Below are 7,454 nucleotides of genomic sequence, written 5' to 3' on the forward strand. Positions count from 1 at the left end.
CTCATACCAAGCTCTTGGAGCTTGTTTCAACCCATAGAGGGCCTTTGAGAGTTTATACACATGGTTAGGAAAATCTGGATTTTCAAAACCTGGTGTTTGACTCACAAAAACTTCCTCTTGGAGGTCTCCATTGAGAAAGGCACTCTTCACATCCATTTGATATAGATTGAAGTCCATGATACATGCATAAGCCAATAAAATTCTTATGGCTTCTAGTCTAGCTACTGGGGCATAGGTCTCATCAAAGTCTATTCCCTCCTCTTGACTATAACCCTTTGCAACTAATCTGGCTTTATTCCTAGTTATCACACCATTCTCATCTAACTTATTTCTGAACACCCACCTAGTTCCTATAACATGCTTACCCTCTGGCCTAGGTACCAAGTTCCACACCTTGTTTCTCTCAAACTGGTTTAACTCCTCTTGCATAGCAAGTATCCACTCACTATCTAAAAGGGCTTCCTTAATGTTCTTAGGTTCAATCTGAGATACAAAGGCTGTAAAGTTACAAAACTGACTAAGGCTTCTCCTAGTTGCAACACCTTTAGAGATATCGCCTATAATGTTGTCTAAAGGGTGGTTTCGGTTGAACTTCCATTCCTTAGGCAACTCACAGGTTTCTATAGGTTCTACAGGGTCTGCACTAGTTGGAGGGTCAGCTATAGGTTGTTCTAGTGGTTCAGATTCTACAACATCGTCCAAAATTTCAATAACCTTAGAAGGAGTTTTGTTCAAGTTTTCTGTAAAAGATTCATCAAACTTTACATGAACTGACTCTTCTATGGTTTTTGTTCTTTTGTTGTAGATTCTATAGGCCTTACTAGTTTGGGAATATCCTAGAAAGATACCTTCATCTGCCTTAGGGTCAAACTTTCCTAGGTGTTCTTTGCCATTGTTTAAAACAAAGCATTTACAACCAAAGATTCTAAAGTAGGACAGGTTTGGTTTTCTACCCTTGTAAAGCTCATAGGGTGTTTTCCTAAGCAGGGGCCTAATGAGAACTCTATTCACAACATGGGTGGCTGTACTAATTGCATCTGCCCAAAAGTACTTAGGTAGGTTGGAGTCCTTAAGCATGGTCCTAGCTAACTCTTCTAGGGATCTATTTTTCCTCTCCACTACCCCATTCTGCTGTGGTGTCCTAGGGGCTGAATAGATGTGGTTGATTCCATTTGATTCACAATAATTTTGAAAAAGATCATTTTGGAATTCACCTCCATGATCACTTTTTATTGAAACAATTTTCAAATCATTCTCATTTTGTACTAAAGCAGCAAACTTTTTGAAAACAGAGAATGTATCACTTTTATGAGCTAAAAAGTAAGTCCATGTGAATCTAGAATAATCATCAACCAGCACATATCCATACAGGTTTCCACCTAAACTCTTAACTTGGGCAGGTCCGAAAAGGTCCATGTGAACTAGTTGTAAAACTCTATTTGTTCTAACCAAGTCTATAGAGGGAAATGGAGTCTTAACCAGTTTACTTTTCTCACATGCATCACACAGTCTATCTTTAGAGAACTTCCTATTTGGTAGACCTAAGACTAACTGTTTGCTGACAAGTTTATTCAAATGATTTATGTGTATATGAGCAATTCTTTTATGCCAAAGCCATGTTTCATCTGAGTTGGATAACAAGCAGCATACAGCACTAGGTACAGAATTGAAATCCAACATGTAAATGTTGTTGATTCTGTCCCCAATTAGCTTTATGTGTTTGTCATCTTTATGCTCAATAATGCAAGATTGTGATGAAAAACTTACTTGAAAACCTTTGTCACATAGCTGGCTTATACTCAGTAAGTTGTGCTTTAATCCTTCAACATATAGCACATTTTTGATTACTGCAGTTGATTCATCGCCTACATCACCAATTCCAATGATTTTTCCTCTGTTGTTATCACCATATTTGACAAAGCCTCCTTCCTTTAATGTCAGGTTCAGGAATTTGGATTTGTCACCAGTCATGTGCTTTGAGCATCCGCTATCTAGATACCATGAGTGTTTCGTGGATGTCAAGCACACCTGCAATACAAAATCAGAATTTTGTTTTAGGTCCCCAATTTAAATTGGGTCCTGGTTGGTTAGTGTCAAACACAGATTTCTTTTCTATCCAAACTAGCTTCCATCCTTGATTGGCTAATTTTTTAAATTTGCAATTAGACACAAAATGTCCCTTTCTGCAACAGAAATGACATCTGCCATCAAAGGATGAATGTTTATTTGGTTTAGTAAAGATGTCATACATACTCTTAGCAATAGAAGATTTTTGACCATGTTTGACATTTCTGGTTTGCATATAACCAATACCAGATCTGTTTTTATTTTTTCTTTTGACATGCATATTTGGTGTATATCCTAAACCAGATTTTTCATGAACATGTCTTTGATTGCTAAGTATGACATTTAGCTTATCTTTACTATTTGCAAAATTTAATAAATCAGATTTTAATGATGCAACAGTATTTTCAAGTTCAATGCACTTTGCAGATTTTTCTTGTGAATCCTTTTTCAGTTGTTCACATAAATTTTCAATTTCTTTATGCTCAACATTCATTTGTTCAAGCATTTTCTTTGTGCTTAACAACTGTTTTATGGATTTCACATAGTCATCATGCAGTTCATTGAAAGCTTCTTGTAGCTCATCATATGTTGGATTAGATTGTGAACTAACCTCATTTTCTGATTCTGAATTTGTATCTGCCATGAGACACAAGTTGACTTCTTCTTCATCAGAAGATGCAGAGGATTCATCGTTATCATTCCATGCAATATAAGCTTTTCTGGTTTTGGTGACTGGTTCCTTGCCTTTTGATTTTGTAGCTCTATTCTTGTTTTGCAATTTGTAGCATTCTGACTTTATGTGACCAGTTTTACCACATTCATAGCATGTAATGGTCTTGTTGTCAGTAGTCTTGGAGCTAGATGGTTTTCTGAATTTGTTGTCTTTCTTCTTCAGAAACTTCTTGAATTTCTTGACAAGCAACCCGATTTCCGGCTCTTCAGATTCACTACTGGATTGATCTGAGCAGCTATCTGATTCAGTTTTCGATTGCTGGGCTTGAACCTTCAGGGATAGTCCTTTCTTTTTGCGGCTTTCCATCTCTGATTCGTCCAGTCGATGTAATTCCATTTCGTGTTCTCTTAGTTTACCAAACAAAGTTGCAGTCGTCATCTTTGCTAGATCTTTAGATTCTGCTATGGCTGTTATCTTTGGCTGCCATTCTCTGGTTAGACATCTCATTATTTTTCCAATCTGTTGTTCGTTATCCACTTGCTTTCCCAATGCATGAAGATTATTCACAATGTGTGTGAATCTGGTTTGCAGATCACTGATGGATTCGTCCCTTTTCATGCTGAATAATTCATATTCGTGCATCAGTGTGTTTACGCGAGCTCTCTTCACGTCTGTGGTTCCTTCATGTGTTTCTTGAAGAATGTCCCACATTTCTTTTGCTGACTTGCAGTTTGACACTCTAAAAAATTCTTCTGCACAAAGAGCAGATGTTATAATGTTCTTAGCCTTTGCATTATAACCTACCTTTTTCTTGTCATCATCTGACCAGTCGGCTCTAGGCTTGAGAATCATTGAGTCATTCGTTCCTGCAATCTTGGGAATATATGGACCGTTTTCAACAGCGTCAAGGATGTCTATGCCACTGGCTTCCAAGAAGATTAGCATCCTGTGCTTCCAGTACATATAAGCTGTTCCGTTGAAAGCTGGAGGTCTTGCTAACGATGCGCCTTCTCCCAGAAAATCGTTTGAGGCCATAGTGCTTTTATGAGTATTACCTCTCGAAAAGTTAGGCTCTGAGGCCAATTGTTGGTATATATGACCTCGTAATAAGCGGAATATATCAGAATGTATCAGTTCTTTATGAAATTAAATCAATTTCATACACACAGCGGAAATTAAATTGTGGCATACAAGATTAGCAAGTTTTATTAGATTGATATGAGATTAATCAAGATGCATACAAGTCAAATTATCAGATTAAACAATATTACTTATTACAGAATATGTTTAACATGCATCTAATTTTAATCACATATACAGATATATCAAGATAGTAAATCAAAGGAGATAAGGGTTAGAGAAGATTGCACCAAGGATTTATACTGGTTCAGTTGTCCACTTGACAACCTACATCCAGTCCTGCAAATCCAAACGGATTTCAGATTTTCTTCTCCAATAGAAAGAATCAATTACAGATTGTCCAGTTTCCTCCCCGAAACCTATCTATCTTAATGATCTCTTTCCTATTGATCACCCTCTGATCCTTGTAGATACTCAGCAACCTATCACAGAATCAAAGTACAACTCTTTCTTGTTGAGCACTCTCACCCAAGAAAGTAGTCACCAGTTTCTAGCTGGCTTTTCTCGCTTTCGTTTTTGTTTAAAGGAATTATTACAAACAGAATACAGGAAGAACAAAAAGTAGTCTTCAATCTTGGTCAAAATGGCTTCTCATAATTCTGGATATCAAAGATTTGTTTTTGAGAATCCTTGTCTTTCAAGATTGTTTAGCAGCTATCTTTTTGATTGTTGATAATCCTCTTTTTCAATTTGATCTGAAAAAGTAATCTCATAACCAAGTGTTATTGTGTATCAAGAATATTCAATGTATATTTCAGATTGATATCATTGTTATTATCATTCATGTTATTGAAAGACAGATTGAAGACAGTTTATATAGTTTCTGAAAAACACATTAATCAATCGATTTACCAATCGATTTCGTAAAGTGATAAACCAGTCTAATCGATTTGCCAATCGATTATCGTGTGTCTTGTTTTTCTTGAATCTTGAAACTATATAACCCAATCGATTTACCAATCGATTCTTTAAACAACATTTCTCAGTGATTATGTTAAGACTGATATGAATCGATTTCGTAATCGATTGCAGATGTTATGTTCAAACTGAAACACATATCAATCGATTCCATAATCGATTTATCAAATCTTCATAATCGATTAACAAATACTTAAAATCGATTTGGTCACACGCTCAGAGTTCACTGGGTTTTCAAAAGGTTTTGTCAATCGATTTGCCAATCGATTGTGTTTAAGTCAGTGACTCAGCTATTTTGATACTAATCGACGTGCCAATCGATTTGTATGTATTTGTCTGAAAACGTTCTTACCTGGGATTTGGTTCAATCGATTTCCCAATCGATTTCGACCAAATTTAACTTGATTGAAATATTACAACATAGATTGTCCAATCGATTTGTATGTCACAGGAAAAGTTATTTTGCAAGTGATTTTTAAGTAATCGATTTGCCAATCGATTACCCTTAAAACTGGGGTTTCACTGTGACTTGTCCAATCGATTTGCCAATCGATTTATTTCAATCAGTTTTACTTTGTGAATTGTATAATCGATTTGTCAATCGATTACCCTCAAAACTGGGATGCTACTGACTTGTGCATTTTCAATTTCTAATTTAGTCAGTCGATTGCCCAATCGATTATACCAACACAAACAGTTGTGTTTCCTTACACCCTTGTCATGAAATCGATTTCCCAATCGATTTGCTTTAGTCAAAAGTCAACTTTTGTTGATTTCTTGTGTTTCAAGCAACGTGTTCCAAGTGTGTAGGATTTGATTGTTGTTCCTGAAATCTTGCTCAATTCAAATATTAGATTTATCATGTATTGTATGAACATTGTTGAATTATTAATTATGTCAAAATTAGGAATCAAAGGATCAAAATCCAACACTTATGTCATTAATTAAATTAAAAATCTTAAGAAAAAAATTGGAGTTGAAAGTTAAGTTTTTACGGCGTGATATCATATATCACATTATATAAAATATTTTAATTTCATGAATGTTAATCATTTTACATCGTGATATCATATATCACGTTATTTAAAATATTTCACGTCATCATTTTTTAATTAAAAAATCATAGAGATGACCAGTCGACTTTTAAAATAGATGATCAATTTCGTGAACCAATAAAAATAGAGTGATTAAAACTGTAATTAAGTCTAAAAAAATTAACATTCAATAATTTATATATTTATTATTAAAGGATTTAATATAAAAAAATTGTAATTTTTTTATAAAAAAAAGGTATATCTAAAAGATTATTTTTATGATAAACTTTTCAAAATAACTTCTCATTATAATCATTTTTGAGATTTTATTATCTAAAACAATGTGTACCAAATAGAAGAAATACTTAACTGTTTAGTTTATAATAAGTTAGTTTAAATCAATTATTCATTTAAAACTTTATTTTTAAAACTTTTGACTTATAGAACTCATATCTTATTTTAAAAGTCGACAATTTTAATTTATCGTTTAATTTTTAAACTAAAAAATGACGATTTAATATATTTTAAATGATATGACATATGATTTCATAATATAAAATCATCAAGATACATTAATTATTCCCACATCATTAATTAACTTACAAAAATAAAAAAAATTCAAAGTTAAAAATTAAACTTTAAAAAAATTTATTACAATTTAATGAGTGTTAATAATTTTAAACATGTCATTATATGCTACATTATTTAGAATATTACATTATTATTTTTTTAATTAAAAATATGTAATAAAGAACTAATAGCGTAAAATTTTAAAAAGAAATATTAATTTTATAAATTAATAAAATAAAAAGAATAAAATTTTAATTAAGTCAAATTTTTATTAAAAAACTTATAAAAATGATGAAACCATAAAAATAATTTTTAAAATAAGGGTAACAAAACGTTATTGAACCCATCCAAATGGAAGATATTGTGACAAGATATTGTGAGTTACGAGAAGTGGATATTTTGGTCACATCCAAAGATTTATTGGACATTAAAAGTCTCATTTACTCATTATTTAAATGTTGTAAAATAATGTTACAAAATTTCACTTCTTATATTAATAATTTGTTTACGATGATTTATATTTAAAAATTATTTAAAATTTTATGGATGTCTTTAGGAATTCTTCAAAATAAAGGTTTGTGGTTTTATTTGTTCTTGACCACAAAAATAATTAAAAATAAACAATTTTTAAACTTTAATTTCCCAAATTGACATTTATTAATTATTTAATATATAATATTCTATAAAAGATTAAAAGACTAATGTTTTATTTACTCTAAAATCTAAATCTTCATTTATTTTTTAAGTAAGAATTACGATCTCTAATTTCTATTTATATATAACAAAACATATTATAATAGAAGATAAACACTATTTTAATAAACTAAATAATAACTCATTTTAATAGATCTATCTACATCGTTTTAAGAATAAATATTCCGTCATATACTGAAACATTATTCTTAATATTAGAAATGATTAGACTTATATTTAAGAAAAATACCATCAATCTAAGTAAATATTTTTTAACTATCAACGTAAGAGTTAACTAAGCAGGACAATCTACATAAGAGTTTGCTAATATATTTCACACACACACACACACACATGCA

Source organism: Cicer arietinum, chromosome 2 (genome assembly GCF_000331145.2).
Source record: "Cicer arietinum cultivar CDC Frontier isolate Library 1 chromosome 2, Cicar.CDCFrontier_v2.0, whole genome shotgun sequence".
Lineage (NCBI taxonomy): Eukaryota > Viridiplantae > Streptophyta > Magnoliopsida > Fabales > Fabaceae > Cicer > Cicer arietinum.